At 40.2% G+C, this 25,003-nt stretch overlaps 2 long non-coding RNA genes across 2 annotated transcripts; one reads left to right on the top strand and one right to left on the bottom strand.

The window, feature by feature from the left end:
- Window positions 1-13: 13 nt before the first annotated feature.
- LOC123848343 (uncharacterized) lies at window positions 14-20,382 on the top strand. Its single transcript, XR_006791768.3, has 4 exons — window positions 14-160; window positions 13,806-13,867; window positions 18,377-18,753; window positions 20,186-20,382. It is a non-coding gene; the product is annotated as an uncharacterized LOC123848343 (long non-coding RNA).
- LOC123848344 (uncharacterized) lies at window positions 4,521-14,499 on the bottom strand. The gene is made up of 4 exons (XR_006791770.2): window positions 13,987-14,499; window positions 11,558-11,796; window positions 5,869-5,923; window positions 4,521-5,262 (listed from the first exon to the last, which is right to left on the bottom strand). It is a non-coding gene; the product is annotated as an uncharacterized LOC123848344 (long non-coding RNA).
- Window positions 20,383-25,003: the final 4,621 nt, after the last annotated feature.

The raw sequence follows: 25,003 nt of genomic DNA, 5'->3' as shown, positions 1-25,003 counted from the left end.
GGGTGAGGGCCCTTGGCCCCTAGGCGGGAAAGCTCAGGAGCCGGAGCGCCGAGGGAAGCGGCGTCTCTTGAGGGCCAGCCAAGTGGGGCGAGCGCCAGGCTGCGAGGAAAGTTGCAAGCCCGGCCTGGGCGAGGGAACGCAGGGCGCCCAGCAGGAAAGGGTGAGCCGGGGAGGGAAGGGGCCCGGGGCATAGGTTCGCGCTCCGCGGGTTCCGCCAGAACAGGTGGTGACCGCAGGGGCGAGCCGTGGCTTCCACCGGGGGGGGGAGGGGGGAGGGGGTGCGGAGAAGCCGGAGACGGGAGACGTTTCTGGGGCTGGAGAGGAGCAGTGTCTGCATTTGGTGAAACCACAGCACGACTGCACGACTTGGACAAATTAGCAAAGGCAAACTCCGGGAGTTTGCTTCTCCCGCAGAGTTGGCAAAGGCTTATTTTTTATTTTGTAATCAACCGCAAAAAATGTTTGGCTCTCCAGTCGAGTTTTGTAGAAGAAACGTGCAGACTGTTTCTATCTCTGCCAGCTCAACTTCGAGCACTCTAGAAGGGTAGCAAGGGCTGCCCCTTCAGGGCACGTGCAGGCCCGAGAGGGCGGGCTGTTAACTACTTAGCAGTCTGTGGTGTCTGATCTTGGGGAGATCATTTAGAAACCATTTTAAAAATCATTCTGTTGTTGCAGAGCAAAAAATATTGTACTAAGACTGTTCAAATGAAAACACACAACGATCATCCTAAAATGCACGTGAAAACATATATCCATTGAGTCGCCTCCCCTCTCAATGAGTCCCCGGTGCAGAGATGTGCCATCTCTCAGACCCCTCAGGCCTAATCTCCTATTCTCTCTCTTCCCCTATCCCATGACCTTCTTGCCTTTCTCACAGACTCCAGGCATGCACGTCCCTGCCTTTGCGCCAATGACTGGCTGATACTTATTCCTGGGCCCAGATATCTGCATGGTTCACATTCTCAGTTCCTTCAGGCTTTGCTCAAATGTCGCCTTTTTGAGGAATCCAACCATGACCACCCAAACTTAAAGTTGCAAACCGGCCCCCTCAGGATGCCCCATGATTTGGTCAGCTTTGTCTCTTCTCCACACCACTGGCCTTCCAGCGTCCTATATAATTTATTTCTTGTTTGTATGTCTTCTTTCTGCTAGAATGCAAACTCTTCAAGGGAGTTTCTTTGTTAGTGCCTAGAACAGTGTCTGGCATGTAGTAGGTGCTCATAAATGTTTGTTGAATGAGTGTGTTACATTACGAACTTTTTTCTATCTTTATTTTCTTTTTGAGGTTTCTCCAACTTCAAATTTTTAATGGAAAGTTCTGTGGCAGTGTGATCTCACTATCCTGATTTCTTCGTGTGTATAAAAACAGGAATTTTATGCAAGAAAAGGAAAAAATAATGGTTTCAACTTAAACGACTCTTTGATTTCCAAGTTGTTTTCTGTTAGCAAAACAAGTTTCTATTTTAATCTCAGGAAATATCCGTGCCAATTCAGGCTTGGGACATTATTTTAGGCAAACAGCTTGGTGTCATCTATTTCAGATCTTTCTAATGAAGTCCAAAAATGTAGGAGTCAAAATATTTTTTCTTCAGAAAATCAAATTTTTGTAAGTTTAATGTAGGCTTGGTTCCAGGCTCCAGTGGCTACTCCTTAGCCATTTCCTTTGTTTATTGATTCCCGGGTTGGATTTGCAAATAAGCCCCACCAGAGCAACAGATGATTGTCAAGAAGGGGCTAACCTATAGGCTAAAAGCTGGAGATAGAAGGAAAGGAGGACAGGTGATAGGTGAAAATATGACAGTATCTGAAGCAAAAGTGTAATGCCCTATCGGCAGGCCTTTTAACATTTTTTTCCATATCTTTTTCTTTGGCTTAGAAAACACTCCATTCATCTTCCTTCTTCATTTGCACGCTCTCCACTTGCCCTTTGGGTCCAAGTTTAGCTGACATTTACCCAGGAAGCCTTTTCTGTTTTTTTGCTCGGCTGAGACTTTCGTGGTATAATTACAACACTATGCATCCCATATTGTAACTCCTAATGCAGTGTGTTTAATGCATTGCTTCTCTACCACTCTGAGTTCTATGAGACGGGGCACAAGGCCTGGCACAATGCTTCAATTCAGTAAATATTAAATGTTGGATTGGATTGAATTGAATTCTTCCTGGTGAACTTTAGCTTCTTGCCTGAGTAAGCAGTAGCTGATTATATCAGTCTTTGTTGAATCATGGAATGAGGAGACTCTAAAGGAATTCCAAGGTTAGTATGCTGCAGTTATGACCACCATTCCAGAAACAAGGTGACGTTCCCATGGGAGTGCCAATTACTGTCTCAGTCTTGAAAACAAACAACCAGATCAAAACAGTTTGCTTTTCACAATACCTGTACTTTTCCAATAGGACAACTTTTTGGTTAGGTTTCCTACCCAATAATGCCACCTTGCAAGTGGTAATCACAGTGTTCTCACAAATAATTATCACTAATTACAATGTGATACAGTTAAATAACAAAATAGGACCACACAAAAACAACTTCAGACGTGTGGACATTAGAAGCTCTTAATTGTTTTGTCTTCTTTTTTTTTTCAACAAATATTTAGTGAGAGCGTACAATGTATTGGCCATTTCTTGGTACTAGGACTTCAGCTGGAAAAAAGACAAGGTTGTGACCTGAGAGCACACTGCAGTTGGGGGGGGGGGCGTGGTTTGTCAGGGAGTAAGTGCTGTGAAGAGAGGATAAAGGTACAAAGAGAGGGTAAAGGAAGGATAAGGTGATAAGAGATGGGGTGTGATTTTAGGTAGAGTGATTTGGTCCCCTCTGGGGAGGTGACATTTAAAGAGAAACTGAATAAGGTGAGAGTGTGTGGTGGGGACAGTACCCAGGCAGAGGGGAAAGAAAATGTGTTCTCTATCAAGTTCTCATAGTGGCTGTCAGCAAGCTTTTTCTCCCCCTATCCCACATACAGTGGTGGCATAAGGACAGGATACCTGCTTTAAGAACTCCTATTAAGAAAGGAGAAGGATGAGGAGCACATAGCCGCTTGTTCACTGCAATTTTGACTCCCAGCCAAGCAAGAATTATGGAGATTCTCTGCTCCAGCTGTAGAAGAAATGCCTTGGTCAGACAGTCGGGTCACCTCTGTTTCTCCAACCTTGTCCATTCATCTTCCATAGCCACACCAGAAGGGGCTATTGGAGCATGTGTCTTCTTTCGAGGCTGTACATCATTCATAGCTCTTTTTCTACTGGTACAAAATCAAGGGTCTGAGCGTTGCTTTAAGGGGCTAACAGAGACAGATATTTTCAGGCCAGGCTCGTGGTTTCTGCAGTTACCAGATTTCTTTAGAACCCCAATGGGCTTCTGATCTAATTGTTTCCAGTCAGTTCCTTGTACCAATAACCATAACCAAAATCTTTTCTACTCCTAGTTCTTAAGCCTGCTTTATTTCTTTGCTTCTTTGGGTCCATACCTTACTCTTTCATCTTAATGGAGGCCACCTTGAAGCTAGCTAAAATAATAGGGCTGTTCAGAAGGGAACACCCGTACTCTGATACTTGCCACAAGGCTTAGATCCCTTTATTGATATTAATGTTTGGGGCATCAAAGCAGTTGTCTTTTTCAATCCAAGGAGGCCCCAAATTTGTGGACATTCTCATTTCTTTCCATTCCTGCTTGCAAAGCAGCCAGTTTTTGGCCGAGCTCATCTCTTTCTTAAAAAAGTGCCTTGTCAGAGCAACAAGGAGCAGTGAAATACACTAACATTTTCATTTTTTACAATGATATTCCCTAGTGTTGTGTCCTTCACGTGATCATAGATAATGATTTTATGAAATAGCATGTCTAGGGCCTTTCTAGCCCACACACAGCAGTTCTAGTTGTACCACAGAGCATATCATCCCTTCAGAGAGTAAATAATTCCGATACTTAAGCTCTTTTAAATATCTAAAGAGGAGTGCTTATAATTATTCTTAAGAAGTCGTTGATATTTAAGTCTGGAAAAAATAGCTTTCTCACATGTGCCCAAACATACACACATATACCCAGCTCATCTCTGATACAAATATAAATGCACAAAGCCCTAAATAAATGATTAGAAGTATAATCTATTAACATATAGAAGAATCCATTATAATCAGGTTGACAGAAAACCTCTATGTGGGTAAAGGGTTAACAAAATCCTTTCCCCTTCTGCATGAGAATTTGACCTTATGTTAACTTTCTAGCTCCCGTTCCCCTGGCAACCTGATAAGGTGGTTGGTGAACTATGTTGCTATGTTGCTGGTAAGAATGGATCCCTGATTGATCAACTGTGTTTAGACAGAACAAAATATACCCAATAGCAAACCATAGCATTGGAGGGACCTGAGTTCAGTGACTCTTCTAACTGGGTGTGTCCCTTGTAGAGCCCTTGGACACTATGCTGATGAGATATTGGCTCCAGAGGGGCATGAGGCTGTTGAGCCAGAGCAGTTTCCCATCTGTGTAAAGTGTTTATCATCAGGCACCCGGGCTGTTCTGCTGTGTGAGGAGTTCCACTGAAGAGAAGCACTTGATGCAGGCATACCGTGGTCCCTGTCCCTTATCCTGAGTATGCAAGTGCCATCTTGCGAGCCTAAATGTTCTGAATCTTTACTTAAACCTAAGAAGACCTGAGGTCTCTGCAGACTCCATGATCAGTGCTATTGATTCCTGATTTTAAAAAAACAAACAATAAACTATTAATAAAATAATAACTCAAAGAATAATGTAGAATGTGAATACTGGGAAAATTCTTATCAACGTCGGGAATGAGATGCGAATGCCCATATCACTACTTTCATAATATTCTAGAAATAGGATCTGATGCAGTCAGACAAGGAAAAATGTGAATTATTGAAAACAAGGGGCAAAGTTCTCATTAAGATGATATGATTAGGTAACTAGAATAGCCAAATAGTATTTAAAAAATTTATTGGAAAAAAATCAGAATATTTGGTAAGATAGTTACAAAAATGGTAATTTAAATATATAAACACACACCTATGTGAAAAGTTAATATATATTTTAAAAATTACCAACTTGCAAGATTGAACTCCAAAATTTTGTTCCAGCCTTCTCTTCACAAACTGAAGGCATTGGTGTTTCATCTAATTCAGCACACATGAGCAACTAATACGCTTCAGGCACGACGATTACCGTTGCTCTTTCTCATCCACCTTCAAATAATTCTGCCAAAGACACCGGAAGACTTTATTTGATAGGCCTTTCATTCTATTTTAATGTCACTGGAAGAATTCAAATGGGCACAAATGGATGAAATTAGAAAGCAATTTTAATAGAGAGTCATGTTGTAGTCTACTTTTCAGCCCTTTTAAAATTATACCTTAGTGATATGATACAAATTTTAAAGCAATTTGGATTCATGTTTTTATGTAGAAAAATGGGAATGTTGGGGCGCCTAGGTGGTGCAGTCGGTTAGTTTTGTCTGAGGTCGTGAGCTCAGGGTCCTGAGATGGAGCCCCATGTAGGGCTCTGCGCTCATTGCTGAGTCTGCTTAAGATTCTTTCACCCTCTACCCCTCCCCACCTCTGCTCGCTCGCTCTCTCTAAAATAAATAAATAAATCTTTTTGACAATGAATTTTTAGGATCAGTTAACCAGGGATGGTAACACTAACTTCTCCAGCACATCACCTCCAGTATCTTTGGCTTGACACAATAAAAATTCCTTTCATTAGTGCAAAATGTAATGCAGTTTGGACAGTCTCCTAAGCGATCCTTTACAGGTGGCTATTCAGGGATCAGGGCTCCTTCCATCCTGTGGTTCTGTCTTCCTAGAGTTCTCCTCATCTAGCCACATGGGTAACGGGGGAAGGAGTTCGAACAAGCGTACCTGGGGATGTGCAGCATTCTGCTGGCCTCTACCTCGTCACATGGCTCCAACATAGCTGCAAGAAAAATTGAAAAATATATTCTTCCAGTATGCCGAGAAGGAAAATGAAAATTTTAAATTGAATACCTAACATTGTCTTTGTCCTGGCCTCAAGAAGCTAGTGAACTTAGTATTTAATTACTGTCAGAAAGAATGCTTAACAGTAATTATAACAGTACTGAAAAAAAAATCATTGTCTTTGAAAATCATTCTCCGAAATTCATTTAATCAATGATTTTCATCATACAGCAAGTCAATATATTTGGGATCCTGAACGTATAATTCACCTGATTAAATTAGGTAAATTGTATAAAGTACTTCGTCCAGCACATAGTATAGGTAGGACAAGCTCGACAAGTATTGATTGCCTCAAGGAAAGGTTTTACTGCTGGGAATGAAATAAGATTTTTCTATGTCCAAGGCAGGCAACTGGAAACCTTTGCATTAACATTTTCCATGCCTAAACCAACTCTGACAAGCTCTATTGTGAATATCTCATCTCAACTGAGCTTTTATCAAAGTATTTGAGCAAATTCAAAGTTGCCTAAATACTCTTGCATCCCCCTGCCCCATGGGGGAAGTACTAGTTAAGTTTTTCACCTTTCATAATAAATGATCAATTTTCTGGTCTCTAAACATGGACCTGTTTGTTCTCAAACAACACAGGAGACCAGTTCCTTAGGTAAAATTTTAGTGCTTATAAAAGTCCTTGTTAAATGATATTTATGGAAGGCAGTGTAGATAGGGGACATGGTATTTGGATAAATTTGGATTTCCCAAATAGTGACCTTGGATCAAGTTAGTCTCTTGGAACTTAACTTAGAACCTGGAAGACTCTTCTCTTACTGAGTTGGGCTTTCAGCTGTTACGAGTTTATTTCGAAATATAGTTAAAGAAGATTTGCACTTATGCTTTCTGGAAGACTCTTGTGGATATTATCTGATGTATCTATCTTGATCCCGTAAGGTAACTAGTTTCTTAGAGAATTTAGGGCCAAGAAAAAATGTTGTTTCTTCTGAGAAAATTTTATGTCTTTTATTTTCTGATGAAAACTTACTGTACCAATCTTCCCTTTTAAAAGTGGCTGCCAGAAAACTATGGAGACAGTAAAAAAAAATCAGTGGTGGGGTGCCTGAGTGGCTCAGTCGTTAGACTTCTGCCTTCGGCTCAGGTCAAGTCATGATCCCAGTGTTCTGGGATCGAGCCTCTTGTCGGGCTCCCTGCTCTGGGGGAAGCCTGCTTCTCCCTCTCCCACTCTCCCTGCTTGTGTTCCCTCTCTGGCTGTGTCTCTGTCTGTCAAATAAATAAAATCTTAAAAAAAAAATCAGTTGTTGCCAGGGGTTAATGAGAAGAGATGGATGAATGGGCAGAGCACTGAGGATTTTTAGGGCAAGGGAACTATTCTGTAGGATACTATAATGGTGGGTACATGTCATTCATTATATGTTGTCAAAACCTATAGAATATACAAGAATAAGAGTGAACCCTAGTGTTAAACTATAGCCTTTGGGTGATTACAATGTGTCAATATATGTGCATCAGTTGTAACAAATGAACCACTCTGGTGGGGGATGTTGGTAATGGGAGAGCCTATGCATGTGTGGGGGCAGGTAGTATATGAAAAATCCTTGTAACTTCCACTCAGTTTTGCTGTGAACCTACAACTACTCTAAAAAATAAAATCTATTAATTTTTTAAAGAAGAAAGTATATATATTTTGTCATGAATTTTCCCAGGTAATTTAAAGTTTGTAAGGTAGTTGTATTTAATGTTGTTTACTTAAAATTGTGGACAATTAAAATTCTCATATAAACTTGGAAGAACACACACAAAATAACTAAATATATATATTTAGTTAGTATGCATATATATATATATATATGTATTTAAAAAAACTTCCCAGGAAGCCCAGAGTTAAAATTCTGCCATAACCACTAAGGAAATTGAAGCAGTCATCAAAAATCTCCCAAAAAACAAAAGCCCAGGGCCAGATGGCTTCCCAGGGGAATTCTACCAAACATTTAAAGAAGAATTAATACCTATTCTTCTGAAACTGTTCCAAAAAATAGAAATGGAAGGAAAACTTCCAAACTCATTTTATGAGGCCAGCATTACCTTGATCCCAAAACCAGACAAAGACCCCATCAAAAAGGAGAACTACAGACCAATATCCCTGATGAACATGGATGCAAAAATTCTCACCAAAATACTAGCCACTAGGATCCAACAGTACATTAAAAGGATTATTCACCACAACCAAGTGGGATTTATCCCTGGGCTGCAAGGTTGGTTCAACATCCGCAAATCAATCAACGTGATACAATACATTAACAAAAGAAAGAACAAGAATCATATGATCCGGGCGCCTGGGTGGCTCAGTTGGTTAAGCGACTGCCTTCGGCTCAGGTCATGATCCTGGAGTCTCAGGATCAAGTCCCGCATCGGGCTTCCTGCTCAGTGGGGAGTCTGCTTCTCCTTCTGACCCTCCCCCCTCTCATGTGCTCTCTCTTTCTCATTCTCTCTCTCAAATAAATAAATAAAATCTTTAAAAAAAAAAAAGAATCATATGATCCTCTCAATAGATGCAGAAAAAGCATTTGACAAAGTATAGCATCCTTTCTTGATCAAAACTCTTCAGAGTATAGGCATAGAGGGTACATACCTCAATATCATAAAAGCCATCTATGAAAAACCTACAGCAAATATCATTCTCAATGGGGAAAAACTGAGAGCTTTCCCCCTAAGGTCAGGAACGTGGCAGGGATGTCCACTATCACCACTGCTATTCAACATAGTATAGTATTAGAAGTCCTAGCCACAGCAATCAGACAACAAAAAGAAATAAAAGGCATCCAAATCGGCAAAGAAGAAGTCAAACTCTCATTCTTTGCAGATGATATGATACTTTATGTGGAAAACCCCAAAGAATCCACCCCAAAACTGCTAGAACTCATACAGGAATTGAGTAAAGTGGCAGAATATAAAATCAATGCACAGAAGTCAGTGGCATTCCTATACACCAACAACAAGACAGAAGAAAGAGAAATTAAGGAGTAGATCTCATTTACAATTGCACCCAAAACCATAAGATACCTAGGCATAAATGTAACCAAAGAGGCAAAGGATCTGTACTCAGAAAACTATAAAATACTCATGAAAGAAATTGAGGAAGACACAAAGAAATGGAAAAACGTTCCATGCTCATGGATTGGAAGAACAAATATTGTGAAGATGTCAATGCTACCTAGAGCAATCTACACATTCAATGCAATCCCCGTCAAAATACCATCCACTTTTTTCAAAGAAATGGAACAAATCATCCTAAAATTTGTATGGAACCAGAAAAGACCCCGAATAGCCAGAGGAATGTTGAAAAAGAAAAGCAGGGGTGCCTGGGTGGCTCAGTTGGTTAAGCGACTGCCTTCGTCTCAGGTCATGATCCTGGAGTCCCGGAATCGAGTCCCACATCGGGCTACCTGCTCAGCAGGGAGTCTGCTTCTCCCTCTCCTGCTCCCCCCTCTTGTGCTCTTTCTCTCTTTCACTCTCTCTCTCAAATAAATAAATAAAATCTTAAAAAAAAAAAAAAGAAAAGAAAAAGAAAAGCAAAGCTGGCGGCATCACAATTCCGGACTTCCAGCTCTATTACAAAGCTGTCATCATCAAGACAGTATGGTACTGGCACAAAAACAGACACATAGATCAATGGAACAGAATAGAGAACCCAGAAATGGACCCTCAACTCTATGGTCAAATCATCTTTGACAAAGCAGGAAAGAATGTCCAATGGAAAAAAGACAGTCTCTTCAACAAATGGTGTTGGGAAAATTGGACAGCCACATGCAGAAGAATGAAACTGGACCATTTCCTTACACCACACACAAAAATAGACTCCAAATGGTTGAAAGACCTCAATGTGAGACAGGAGTCCATCAAAATCCTAAAGGAGAACACAGGCAGCAACCTCTTCGACCTCAGCCGCAGCAACTTCTTCCTAGAAACATCGCCAAAGGCAAGGGAAGCAAGGGCAAAAATGAACTATTGGAACTTCATCAAGATAAAAAGCTTTTGCAAAGCAAAGGAAACAGTCAACAAAACCAAAAGACAACCGACAGAATGGGAGAAGATATTTGCAAATGACATATCAGATAAAGGGCTAGTATCCAAAATCTATAAAGAACTTATCAAACTCAACACCCAAAGAACAAAGAATCCAATCAAGAAATGGGCAGAAGACATGAACAGACATTTTTCCAAAGAAGACATCCAAATGGCCAACAGACACATGAAAAAGTGCTCAATATCACTCAGCATCAGGGAAATCCAAATCAAAACCTCAATGAGATACCACCTCACACCAGTCAGAATGGCTAAAATTAACAAGTCAGGAAATGACAGATGTTGGCAGGGATGCGGAGAAAGGGGAACCCTCCTACACTGTTGGTGGGAATGCAAGCTGGTGCAGCCACTCTGGAAAACAATATGGAGGTTCCTCAAAAAGTTGAAAATAGAGCTACCATATGATCCAGCAATTGCACTACTGGGTATTTACCCCAAAGATACAAAAGTAGGGATCTGAAAGGGTACGTGCACCCTGATGTTTATAGCAGCAATGTCCACAATAGCCAAACTGTGGAAAGAACCCAGATGTCCATCGACAGAAGAATGGACAAAGAAGAAGTGGTATATATATATATAATGGAATATTATGCAGCCATCAAAAGGAATGAGGTCTTGCCATTTGCAACTACGTGGATGGAACTGGAGGGTATTATGCCGAGTGAAATAAGTCAGTCAGAGAAAGACATGTATCATATGATCTCACTGATATGAGGAATTCTTAATCTCAGTAAACAAACTGAGGGTTGCTGGAGTGGGGGGTGGGGTGGGAGGGATGGGGTGACTGGGTGATAGACACTGGGGAGGGTATGTGCTCTAGTAAGCACTGTTAATTGTGCAAGACTGTTGAATCTCAGATCTGTACCTCTGAAACAATGCAATATATGTTAAGAAAAAAAAGAAGAAGAAGAAGAAGATAGCAGGAGGAGAAGAATGAAGGGGGGGAAATCGGAGGGGGAGACGAACCATGAGAGACGATGGACTCTGAAAAACAAACTGAGGGTTCTAGAGGGGACAGGGGTGGGAGGATGGGTTAGCCTGGTGATGGGTATTGAGGAGGGCACGTTCTGCATGGAGCACTGGGTGTTATGAACAAACAATGAATCATGGAACACTCATCTAAAACTAATGATGTAATGTGTGGGGATTAACATAACAATAAAAATAATAATAATAATAAAAAATAAAAAAATAAAATTCTGCCCTAAGAGTCACTTTAACTCTTTGGATGGGTTAGCATGTGTACTCTTTTCCAGCTTTCACGGGCCCTCATTTTCCGTTTTATTATATGAGATGTTATGAGAGAATAAGAAATAAGATATTTGGTCTTGGCCCTGGTTTCTGGCACAGAGCTCCTAAAAACCCTTGCCCTTTCCTGAATGACAAGGGTGAGAGGAGCATCTTCTGTTATTCATAAAAAGCCTCTTTTCAACCATATCTGAGTTTAAGAGGTGACTCTTGTGCCCTATAAACTTTCAGCCCCGATCCTAGACATCGGAGGAAGGGACGAGGGTAGGAGATTGAGAACACTCACCAGTGATCCATTTGATCAATCATGTCCACGTAAGGAAGCCTCCACAAAATCCCTAAAGGACTGGATCAGGAGAGATTCCTGGTTGTTGAGCGCATCCACGTGCCAGGAAGATGGCAGCCTGGAGAGGGCGCCCCTTCCCACATGCTGCCCTTCGCATTCCTTTCGTTTGGTCTTTCCTCATAATAAATAGTAAGAATGTTTCCCTGAGTTCTGTGAGTCATTCTAGCAAAATCTTGAACCTGAGGAGAGAGTTATGAGAGCCCCTGTTTTACAGCTGGTCAGTCACAGGTACCAGTGACAGCCTGCGACTTGTGGCTGGTGTCTGAAGGGAAGCAATCTTGGGACAGAGCCCTTACCCTGTCCAGTTTACTCTAATTCTGGGCAGTTGGTGTCATAATGAATTAAATCGTAGGACGCCCAGCTGGTGTGCACAGAGAATTGGAGAATTACTTGATATAGAAAACCCACACATTTGGTATATCAGAAGTGTTTTAAGTAGGAAGAAACAGAGTTTTCTTTTATTACCCTTATTTTATGCTGTCATTTCTTGAGGCTTTTCTCCAAGTCCAATTTGGAAAAAAGCAGGACTAAAATAAATTTAATAAATAAAAAGATAAAAATATAGTCTCCCAACTATTAACATTTAGGTTTGATCGAAAAGCTATAGCTTAGTTATTTGTTTTTTGTTTTAGTATTTCCCATAAGTTTTTTTTTCTGCTTCTGACACTGAGTCATGTTCTCCAGAAAATCTTTAGATTTCTAATTGTACGATCTTCCCTATATATAGGTAGTTCACATTCTTTATATTCACTTTGGCCCCCTCTGTTCAAACAATAAAATCTCTCTCCTATAAATAGATTGTTGTTTTGTTTTTTTTTTTCCTAAATGGAGATGCAAAATGCAGTTCCAAGACCTTACCACTCGTTGTTGGAAAGCTCCTTATGGGTAACTTTTTACTTGTTCTGTTCCAGGTGGAAAAAACAAAATATCATACTATATACGTCTCAAGCTATATAGTTTATTGAATGAGCAAGGCCTTACTCCCCAGTGCTAATAAGCTGAAATGTAAAATTCATTGAAATCAAGTAGTTGGACGATACTGGTAGATGAATGTTTTTAATTACAGAGTGTTTCCAACTCTGGTAAATGTGCATATAAACTACAATTAATCTGCAAAATAATCCACCAAAGAAATCAAAACATTTTAGAAGTATTATCTCATTTTTCTAAATGCATGTCTAGGAATAGAGTATGATTTGGAAAAATTTTAAGGAAAAATTAATGCAGGATAGCACTTAGGGTCAGACTTCAGATTTAATTCCACTCTGACAAATACCAGTTGAGCTCTGACCGAAACTCCCTGAACATCAGTTAACTTTTATTATACAGGAATACTAATGTATTGTGTACACATAATTTTCCGTATATTATATTGTTTTGACATCCCGGGAAGCCATTCTGGCTGGAAAGAAACTACCCTTCTCCTGGCTAATTCTTAGAGATAGCCAAAGGGCCCCGGCCTGGAGCATAGCTTTGATATGAAAACTAACAGATCCAGAAGCACACCTCTGCTATGTGCCCTGTGCATCCCAGAAGTAATATTACTCTGCTTTATCCCAGGACCAGGTGCCAGGCAACTAGGGACCAGCCCTATAGACCAAAACCCACCAAAATTATTCAGACTAGTTAATCCTAAACTCATTACCCTGTCCTTCCTTGCCTTTCCCACAGAAACCCCAATAAAGGCCTTCGCCTAAGTGTTCCTTCCTACTCCCGTCTTCTGCCTCCTGACCTCCCCGGTGCTTTCCATGTGGCCCCACATTGCATCCTCCTGTCTTTAGGACTGTGTCTAAAGTAAACTTTTGTTTTTGACTGAGCCTCTCTTCTGTATCTTCTTATGGCCATACTTGACTGACTTTGTCATAAAGGATATAAAACAACCAACATGTGTCTTGCAGTTACTGTGAAAATATAAAGAGTTAAAATATAATGCCACGATTACAATGCTTGGAACAGAGAAAACATTCAAGTAATGGTAGTTGTTAAGAAAAGTAATTCTAACGTAGGATGCATAACCCAACATTGATGAACTGGATCACACTCCATGCTCTGGCGTATCTGAATATAAAGCTATGGAGTGTCTGCACCTCTGTCTCTTTCCACAGTATCTGCATAGAAAGGAATGCTGGACCATTTCTGCATTCTTACAAACACGTCTTTTTTTTTTTTTTTTTTTTTTTTGCCACAGGGATTTCCTGTCTCTTACTGCGATAGAGGCCGGAAGCAGAGGCTCCTGTCTTTCAACAACAGGTATGAATTCTGCCAACAGAATAGCCAATTTAAGCCTCCAGATAGGGAGGGATTCACCTGGACTAGAGACATAAAGAGTTTGTTATTTTTAATGGAATAAAGATGAAAGTGATACATACCAACTCAGACGAAGGAAAAGAAAGCTCTGACTGGACTTGATATCCAGGTTCGGTTTCTAGGAGTTGTGCCGAAGGCTCCCTGCCAGGCAGGAGATGTCCTCTCAGCTCATGTCAGCCCTTGGTGTGATCAGCTCAAATTTCTTTATAGACAAGAAGAGAGACTGATTTTGTCCGCTAAATAATTTAACAGGTTATCTGTTGCACAACTCTTATGTGTATTGTCCTGTGTTACATCTAAGTCCTATCCAACTTTGCCAGCTTCATCCCTTGTGGTCATTTAGTTTGGTTTTGTTTTCCTAAAAACAACAGCAGTAGCACATAAGACAGGTTCTTGTCACCAGGAAGTTGCCATATTTATGGTAGTGAATCAATCTTCTTTTACTCATCAAAAGTAACCCTGGGATTATGGGCTAGAAGAAAGGACATTAAAACCTAGAAGGTCAGGAATAATGGCTCCCAAAGATTTGAGTAACATCCTGGAAACTGAAGGGGATCCCATAGAACATTCCTCAAGGTATTGATGATATGATTTATAACATAAAATAACATATATAATAATCATCGGATTTACCATCTTTGGCAAAGATTTGGATCTCCTTAAGGAGGTTTCCAATTTTTCCCATTGACCCACCCATGTCTTTGAAACGCATTTTCTCCATTAAGGTTTGTTTGGCAAGCTGTTTGGAACTCTAGCACTTGTTTTCTAAGAAATCTGCCCACTGTTTGAAATCTGAAGAGCCAAGTCATCAGATATATAATAAAAACATAGGCACCATTCTAGCAATGGTGGACTAGGATGTTTTGAACCAACCCTCTCTTTGAGAACTAGAAAAGCTATCTAGGTGGTTAGGAACTGGGTTCATGGGGTCTGGATATGGGAACACAGGGAAGCCCAAAGAAATGAGCCTGAATTTATACTGCTCTTCTTCAGGTGACTACCAATTCTAAAAGTGGAAGCTGAAGGTGGGATACTGAGCAGACTTTCAATGGGTACATGGTCAGGGGGGAAGAGAAATTAGAGTTCAGAGCTTGCCAAGAGGGATGGGACCTGGTAAACTGCCTGGGTGTTTAGCTGGAATCCTGAAGGGGTATACCCCAGGAGGACGAGGACAGTGGATACAGATTAGCGCTCTCAAAGATTAGATGATCTAAGTCTGCTACTGTTGCAGCCCAGCTGCTTGCCAGAAGCAAAACAAACCCTCTCTGGAGGAAGATAACATCACCTATGGCCACAAATTATCACTGAATGTTTTATATCAAAGTCTGGCAATCAATTAAAAAGTATCAAGCACGTGAGGCAGAAAGAAAAACAGAGGACAATAGAAAGACTCATAGGGAACATAGAGATTTTGTTGTTATTCAGTAGAATTTTTAAAAATTATGATGAATACATTTAAGAAATTAAAAAATGAGATTGAGAATTGAGAATTTTGGCAGAGAAGAGGAAATGAAAATACAATTAAAAAAATAGGGGCGCCTGGGTGGCTCAGATGGTTAAGCGTCTGCCTTCGGCTCAGGTCATGATCCCAGGGTCCTGGGATCGAGTCCCGCATCGGGCTCCCTGCTCCTTGGGAGCCTGCTTCTCCCTCTGCCTCTCTCTCTCTCTCTCTCTGTCTCTCATGAATAAATAAATAAAATTAAAAAAAAAATAGGGGTGCCTGGGTGGCTCAGTCAGTTAAGTGTCTGCCTTCAGCTCAGGTCATGATCCCAGGGTCCTGGGATTGAACCCCATGCCGGGCTCCCTGCTCAGCAGAGTCTGCTTCTCTCTCTCCTGCCCCTTCCCCTGGCTGCGCTCTTTCTCTCTTTGTCTCTCCCAAATAAATAAAATCTTTAAAAAAAAATAAAAATAAGTTAAAAAATAAAAATAAAGAAATTCTAGGAATTTCTGGAATTCTGAAAACACAATAACTGATGTTAAGAATTGAATGAATGGGTTTAATAACAGATTTGGTACAGCTGAAAAAGAATCAGGTAAGTCAGAAGAAAATACTTAGATTGAATCACAGATCAGCAAAAGGATGAAAAACACACAAAAGAGTAAGAGATGTATGGGATAGGTGAAAACGTTGAATATATATGTAATTGTAATCCTAGAAGAAGAGAGAGATCAGGACAGAGAGAACGGGATGGAATAAACGTATGAACAGATAATGGCTGAGAATTTTCCAAAATTGTTGAAAAGTATCAAGCCACAGATTTAAAAAACATCATAAACCCCAAGCAGGGTGCATATAAAGAAAAGCATAACCAGACAATACTGGAAAAACCAAAGGCAAAAATCTTAAAGCAGGCAAAAGGAAAAAAAAGACATAAATTTATTGGCTATTTCCTTTCCTAGGTGTGCTTTCAGAGAACAGCTTTGTGTGAGAGCCTGTGTGGAACATAAGCAAGTGGCCTTGGATTTGCTTTACTCTGTGTTTCTGTTTATTGTCAGTTACTTTGGGGAAATAGAGGCAGCATTCATCATTTGCAAAATCCTTAGAGCATTTACTTGATGACAGGACATAGTCATTTGGTACTTAAAGCCTGCTATGCATTATATATGTAAGAAACTTTGAGCACTTATTATGTGTAAGCCCTATTATTAGACCCAATTTTAGATGAGCAAACCAAAGCTTGGACAAGTTAAGTAATTTTGCTAAAGTCATGAGGCTAGTAAGAAGTAAAGCCTGACTTCATGGTCCTTCCTCCTAACTCCCTGGCTTATGTCACCAGTGGTAACAGTAAACTCCCCCATAGGAAGATCATGGCTCAACTTTCTGTTATCCCTCTCACTGCCTAGCCTTAAATGCCTTAGAGCCAGTGACTTGCTCAAATAACACTAATAACAACACAAGCCTAGCAATAACAGCTGCCTTTATTGAGCAGATACATTATACCAGGACTCATTTACTTCTCACATCCTTCTACCTAATACTAAGTAGCTACTAGTATTATCCCACTTTACATATTAAAACACTGAGGCACAGAGATGTTAAGTAACTTGCAAGGTCACACAGCTATTAAGTAGCAGAGCTGGAATCTAAAACTAGACAGTCTGGTTTCAGAGTGTGTTTTTAATCACACTTATTGCTCTTGCTATACTATTGTTCATTAACAAGAGCAGCAGAGGGAGAGAGAGTGATCTGTGTCCACCAGGACAAGGTTGGAAGCCTCCTAATTATTACTGTCAAGACAGCACACTCTTTGTTCTTGAAAGACCATATTTGTAAAAGATGCCAAGAAAAGGCAAATGATGACATAGGACATTTCGAGCTATCCACTTGGCTAAAGGACATTCTTCAGAATCTACGCAGTCATGTGCATTTTCCCCACAGAGTGAATTCTTTTTGTTCTTTTAAGATTTTATTTATTTATTTGAGAGAGAGAGTGCATGAGCAGGAGGAAGGGCAGAGGGAAAGGGAGAGAGAGAATCTCGAGCAAACTCCACACTGAGCACGGAGCCCAAGGTGGGGCTAGATCGTAGGACCCCGAGATCATGTCCTGAGCCAAAATCAAGAGTCAGCCGCTTATCCGAGCCACCCAGGCGCCCCCACAGAGTGAACTCTTTTTTTTTTTTTAAGATTTTATTTATTTATTTGACAGAGAGAGAGAGACAGCGAGAGAGGGAACACAAGCAGGGGGAGTGGGAGAGGGAGAAGCAGGTTTCCTGCAGAGCGGGGAGCCCAATGTGGGGCTCGATCCCAGGACCTGGAATCATGACCTGAGCCGAAGGCAGATGCTTAACGACTGAGCCACCCAGGCGCCCCCACAGAGTGAACTCTTAACTCATCTATTTACCACAACAATTTTTATTACATATTTTTTATTCTCCTATTTTTTATATCTTCCCAACTTCATTTTACTTTTACCTTATCCCTTAGGTTAAAGAGTAAATGAACTGACTTCATATCAGAAATTTTTTTTGCTGGGCCCCAAATAAGTTGAAGCTTGACAAAAATGCTAAAACCACCCAGAGCTGGTTTAGCAATGTTTAAAAGGAGAAAATCAGGGAGGAAAGACTAGACCTACTGCTTGGGGAAGACAAACATTAATAGATGTCAGGAAGAAGGCAAAGCTATTCAGCTGCTACCTTTCTTTTTATCAAGGAAGATGAAGCACCTTCACATTGAAAAGAATAGGGCAAAAGGAAAGTGAGTCATAAATTTTACAACTCAGTCTCTACAAATGAATTGAAAGACAAAATATGATGGTCTCTCTTGCTCTAAGGCCGTGTATATCTGATCCAGTAGTGTAACTAACATCAAGTTTGAAAGTTGGTAGTCTCAGAAGAATGAATCCACAAATCTTGGGAGGAAGTATTTCAAAGATGTCATTATCAAATACTCCCTTGCCCTGAATGGAGTGAGACATGTAGAATTCCTACAAGAAATTCCTCATTCTGCCTTAGGGCTCATTTGGTTGCTGGAAACAGAAACCCACTCTGGTGACTTCAAAGAAGAGAGGCTTTATTATACCGCAGCTCCTCATGGAATTCAGAGGAAGAGAGACAGCCGAGCCCCAAGGGGAGTTAGACTTGGACACTGGAAAGTCTTCGGGAGCCATGCAGCTTTTCTTCTCTCGCCCACACTTTCGGATTTCCCGGGCCTGTCCAGCCCCGCCCCGTGTGAGTGCCTCATGTGCATGGCTTGGCCCTCAGTCACCGCCATAGTCTCTCATTCGATAGGACGTGCAGCTCCAGGGACCGCCACTACCTGATTCTCAGCCTGTGTCTCAGTTCACATTGTCAAGAGAAAAATCATCAAACTGGTGTGGTTCATGAGTCAGGTATCACCTTTTTTCTGGGAGGGTTGGGTTTATTTGGTACAAACATGGGAAGAGAGGCTCACAACTGGTGCTCCAGTTGGGCGAGGGAGAGGGTTTTTCTTAAAGAAGAGACTGGGAAAGAAATCTCAAAAGGTGTCTCTAATCTCTGTGATCTAGATCCAGTGCTGCAGTGTCCTGGAATCTTCACAGTGTCTGAAATAATTTCCAAGAATTAGTCCAAGTATTGGGACAAATTTTGGGAAAAAGCCATTAGGAGGGAAGAATGGACATTTAATATATATGTAAATTATACTCCACTGAATGAGTTTTAAGCTCACTCTTCACCCATGAAATGAAATTCTAAAATTGAAATAGAAATTTAGTGACCTATTTGAACATTAACCAATTTTTAGGGCAAACACCAATGAAGTTGTATATCTTAAGATCAACATAAAGTGATACATCAGGCAGAGATACTCAATTCAGGTGCAGACAATAAATAATTATCAATACATAATTTGGAAGCAAACTTCCTCTTTGTTGTGCTACAGCTTGACTGAGACAATGGGGAAAATTTCAGGAAAGTCAGCAGAGAGTACCATTTTCAGTTGTCCTCAGACCCCTTCACCTAACCAGGTTGGAGTTAGCTTCTAACTCAGAGCAGGGCCCAGATCAAGATAGTCCTGGAGAATTGGCTTCTGTTGCCACCATCTCTCCAAACAAGATCAAAGCTCGGAGTCAAAGCCTAGCCCCACCCAGACTTGGGGGCCAGACATCAGGAACCTCAAGGGATGTAATCAACTGGTTTGACTTTCAACTTTGCAAGGCCATCTTTTCAGCATGAGAATTTATTTCCAGCAGTGGAATAGTTTAATGGCACAATATTCTCATTTTTATAAAATACTGAACTATTCTTAATAGTTAATTTTTCAATGAAAATGTAGGATATGCAACCTTTTAAATATTAAAATGTTTACCTCAGTTTTTAACATACATGATTGTTTATTTCATTCAAGCAAAATAATCATTTGTTTGACACTAGAGTTGCAAAAATTTTTGTAGGGTTTTGAAATTTTGATTTTTTTTCAATTTTTCAGATATAATTAAAAATGAAAACTTAATTTTTGTCTATTGTTTTGATTTTGTATTCTGCTTGAAGCATGTACTATTGATTATTTTTCTTTTGAAATCCAGTTTCTGTGTTACTAGGTCACTGCATTGCTTTAAGTTTGAATCTTTTAGTATTAAACTTGTGTGTATAACTGATGGTTATGATTTTCAGCCTAAAGCTAAAAAAAAAAAGTTTAATCTTTTCTATGGTTCTAACACTTTAATAACTCTTATTTTAAATTGAACTATAGTTTTTAGTATTTTCCCAGAGGGGAAAGAAAATGCATCTGTAATTGATTGGACATTAACACTTGGCAGACTAATCCTTGGCCTTTATTTGCAGAGAGGTAAAAGAAGATGGACGACTAAGGAGAATTTTTCAGTTGCTTTTCCAGGAAAAACAACAGCTCTGTTGGTCAGTATTATTCCTGGTTTTCAGATAAGGAACCTGAGATCTAGAGAGGTTAAGTACCTCACCGAAGGTCCCACAGCTAGTAAGTGGCGGAGTCTGGTTTCTAATTCAGGGATGTCTGATTCCAAAACCGTGTTCTGTCTGTTGCATCCCTGGACTTGATGGTTTCACAAGAGTACAGATTCACAGCATGTACTGTTAGGGCAGAAGAAATGTATGTTTGAATTAGTTATAGCACAGTCCGGTTTAAAAATTCCATTTTGAGGGTTTGTCCATGTGGCAGCATGCTGGGGTGGTAGGAAAGTGATTATCTTACCTTATCACTACAAAATTACACTCTGTGACCTTATGACAACCCTACTTTCCCCTATAAAAGAGAAGAAAGTAGCTGATCATATATTGGCTCGAGAGCCTAGTGCAGGAAACTCTCATTAGGTTTGAATTACAGCTAAAGTAGCCCCACAGACACTGTGGTGTGATTACATGAAAATAGCGACATAAAAGCTATTCTACTTCTGAGTGTTCTAAGGTTGATGGTGTTAAAGTTACGGTTAAAGGAATATTGTTTTATATTTTGGGATTCTGGAGATGTTCTTACTAGGAAAAGACCTCATAGTCATTTACCCTTAGCCAAGCAGATAAAGACTAAGGGCTAAGAGAAATAGAAAATGTCACAGCATCTTCTAGAAGTTAAAGAGTCAGGGATGGAACTAGTTAGAATGAGGACATTGTTATGGCCTCTCAACCAAAATGAAACAGACGTGACAATTGAAATAGTATATTAGACCCCGGGGCTGGTGCCAGAAGATGCTTTACTCAGAGCACTGCCTACAGAGTGTCTCTCGCTAGGGACTCAGATTCTTCTTCCTGATTGCCTGTCAGAGCCTATCTTAGAGCCTAGCTCTAAGATCCTCCAGTACTCCCTCTCCTCTTAAGTGAGTCCCCCTGAGGGAGAGCAAGTGCATGTCTGCTTTTGTTAGATGACAAAAAGTAGAGATGACACAGACACTGATGTAGAAGCTGTGTGGAGTACAAACAATTTTTTACCTTCCATGTTGAAAAAATATTTTAAGTTAATCTATAATTTTGTATTTGTGATGTTAAGTCATGAGGGTATCTAAATGAATTAATAAAGCAAATGTTGTAAATGGTTTCATGGTTATTCTATCTATATCCCAGAAGTCAATGTGTACAAGTGGGACAAAAAAAGTGAGAGAAGGAATATCTCATGGAAAAAAAATGGAGATCCCATCATTCGTCACCAAATGATTGATTTTTGGGTCTCTCCATTTGTTCAAATGTTTATTTCTATTTCTCAGTAAATCTTAAATAGAAAGTAATATGATGACAAAGGTCTTCAAGAAAGATTAATGTAACAGCTCTATATACATGCCCTGGAGAAGTAAAGATCTGGAAAGGAAGATATTGTAGTTATGAGAGTACAAGGAACTGACAAAGAAGTGAGGTTTTCAAGAACTTTGAGAAAAATTCAACAGGTCTTGGCATTATAAATACATGAAGTAAATGCGATCTGAATTGAAGGACCGTTACGTAGGAAGGTTCATAGTAGTGGCAATATTAAGACTTTGTCCCATTTCTCTTGATCCTGAGTCTTCACCCTGTATCCACCTAATGTAAATATTGCTGATGAGGTCAGGGATGTCAGCTTTTTGTGATAGTTTGTCATTTCTCCATGCAGTAGTGGTCGAGTACCAACTTCTGTTTAATTCCTGTAAGCTCACTTTGCTAACACAAGAAGACTGAGACATAAGAGCCTTGAGGAGAAATGGGAAGGAAGTAATGGATTCCCTGGAAAATCCAGTCCCCAGAAATCCTGCACAAGCACATTCCAAATGGGGATTATAACCTTTCTCATAGACCAATAGTTGTTAAATTGATATGAACATCAATTAGGTTGTACAAAGACAAAGGTCCTTTCTCGGAGAAACTCTGGTGAGCATGTTAGCTGACATTTCCTGATGCTTCAGCCCTTCTTCCTCATCCAGGTCAACGTATCTATCTACCTGGTAAAAATATCTACTGGCTCGTATTGGCCCCAGCTAGTGGATGCCACTCATTATTCACACTCTCACCTCCCGAAAGAAACCATGAGGCCTGAGGTAAATCACCATAAGCACACTAAACGTCTCCCCTACAAACTCACGCTAGTGAGACTCTTACACTGCATGGTTTGGGAGACATACATATGCTTACAAATTGTTTGGAAAGAAGAAAGATTTGATGGTAAAATTCAGATTAGCTCAAATATTCCAAGTGAGGATATATATGCATAATATTGGTTCAGAGAGTGCCTGAGTATAAATTGTGGGCTAAGGAGTAAAGGTGCTATTTGGAACATTATGACACTCAGTTTTCCCTAGATTAATGTACCAGTTGTTCAGAAATGCAAATGAAAAATATTTATTTATTTTTTTTTAAAAGATTTTGTTTATTTATTTGAGAGACAGAATGAGAGAGAGAGCACATGAGAGGGGGGAGGGTCAGAGGGAGAAGCAGACTCCCTGCTGAGCGGGGAGCCCGATGTGGGACTCGATCCCGGGACTCCAGGATCACGACCTGAGCTGAAGGCAGTCGCTCAACCAACTGAGCCACCCAGGCGCCCAGAAATGAAAAATATTTAATTAGTTGCTTTATAGTTTTAAAATTATTGCCTGGGTGGCTCAGTCAGTTAAGCAGCCAACTCTTGATTTCAGATCAGGTCATGATCCCAGTGTCCTGGGATCGAGACCCATGCTGGGCTTAGTGTTCAGCAGGGAGTCTGCTTGAGATTCTCGCTCTCCCTCTCCCTCTGCTCCTCCCCCCTGCTCTCTCTCTCAAATAAATAAATAAGTCATTACAGAAAATAAAATAAAACGAAAGTATTGCCCACACATGGTAAAACAAATTAAAGCAGCACAAGATATGCAATTAACAGTAAGCCTCTGTTTTCCCTTCCTGTACCTTCAATTCCACTCCCTAGAAGTAATTCTATCAGTAAATACATCATGGATGCTTTGGCTGCAAAAACCCCTACTAATCCTGGCTAAGTTACATGAAGTTCAGAAATAGGCATCTCAGGATTGGCTCTGTAATTCGTGACACAGTCAAGGAGCTACCCTTCATTTACTATATCACACCTCATTGTCACTGGGTTGCTAAAACAGCTCTAGGCAGTACCTTTTCAAAAGAAAGGCTCCTAAGCAGGAAGGAAAGGGGTACAAGCAGAAAGAGCTTTCTCCTCATGCACATCCTTGTTACCTGAGGAGGGAAATTCTTCCAGAAGTCCGAAGTAGACGTGCACTTACCTCTCATTTCCCAGGCAAGAACTGAGTCACTCACTCTCCTATCCTAGGCCACCAGAAGTAAAAGAAAATGAGATTGCCGTGGCTGGTTTAGGTCAATCAGGACTCACTCCCTGGGGCCAGGCACAAGGCTGCCTGAGCAAAATTAGCTTTCTGTTGGCAAGAAAGAAGGGGAATGGGGAATGGATACTGGGTAGGCTACCACTTGCAATCACCAAAATGAATATGGTTAACCATGTCTTAATATCTGCCCCAGAAATTTTCTATATATGTTTAAGTATTTTTTTAAGATTTTATTTGTTTGTTTGTTTGTTTATTTATTTGATAGAGGGATAGCGAGAGAGAGAGAGAGCACAAGCAGAGGGGAGAGGGAGAAGCAGGCTCCCCGCTGAGCAGGGAACCCAATGTGAGGCTCGATCCCAGGGTCCTGGGATCATGACCTGTGTGGAAGGCAGATGCTTAACTGACTGAGCCACCCAGGTGCCCCTAAGTAAATACTTTTTTTTTTAAGTAGATATGCTATATATATATATATGCTCATATATATGTATATGCGCATATACACACAAATATTCACACATTATACTTCCTTAAGTATCTTACATTTTTTTTAGATAAATGAAGTACTCTATGCATGGTACTTAACATAACTAGTACATAGTAAGTGCCTTTATCAATGCTGATTACTATTATTACTTTACCATTATTACTTATAGTCTTTGAGACAATATACAACTTTTTAGAAAAAGAATGAGGATCATTTTCTAGCAGATACTACATTTTACTTTTCCAGTATCTTAAAAAATTATGCCAGCACTTTTATTTTGGGATATTGAATACTCCTAAAGATATTAGCTGCATAGCTCCTTTAAAGAGAGATAAGAGTTACTGTAGTTAGCAGTGAATTCCATTTAAATACAGTGAAATAATTTTGTGAATAACAGCTAGGTGACTATATGTTGACTTTCTGATGACTATCTAGCCACAAATATTTTCTAATCTTGTTAGTATGCAGGCAGAAGAAGGTGGTATTAAACATTTTTTGTGTATTTGCACAAAATATCATGTTAGCAAGTATATTTTCCATTATTGACAGATTTTTTTGGAAGGAAGAATGATTTCAGCACTATTTGCCTAATTCATGATGCATGGAGAATGTGAGAGTTATTTGAGAAATTCTTATGGAGGAGGCCAATATAGATACTGCAAGTATTTGACATAACTTGTTGAAAGCCTAGAGAGAGGGAGCAGAGCAGGGAGATCTCCTGAATTATCCCTGACATAGCATCCTGACCAAGGATCTAAGGTAGGCTTGCACCATAGAAAGTCCAGCTTCAGATGGCCCTTCAGCCCATAGAAGCTGACCTCTCATAGTCCTTAAGGTCAAATTGCAAAATGGCTTGTCTTTAAGGTAAAAGCTATCGTTAAGTCCCATTTTCTCTTGTCT

This window comes from Mirounga angustirostris, unplaced genomic scaffold (genome assembly GCF_029215605.1).
Source record: "Mirounga angustirostris isolate CCGP_5_RB_7025 unplaced genomic scaffold, mMirAng1.0.hap1 SCAF_2, whole genome shotgun sequence".
Classification (NCBI taxonomy): domain Eukaryota; kingdom Metazoa; phylum Chordata; class Mammalia; order Carnivora; family Phocidae; genus Mirounga; species Mirounga angustirostris.
The sequence above is the reverse complement of the archived record's forward strand: the minus strand, read 5'-3'. Positions and strand labels throughout refer to the sequence as shown.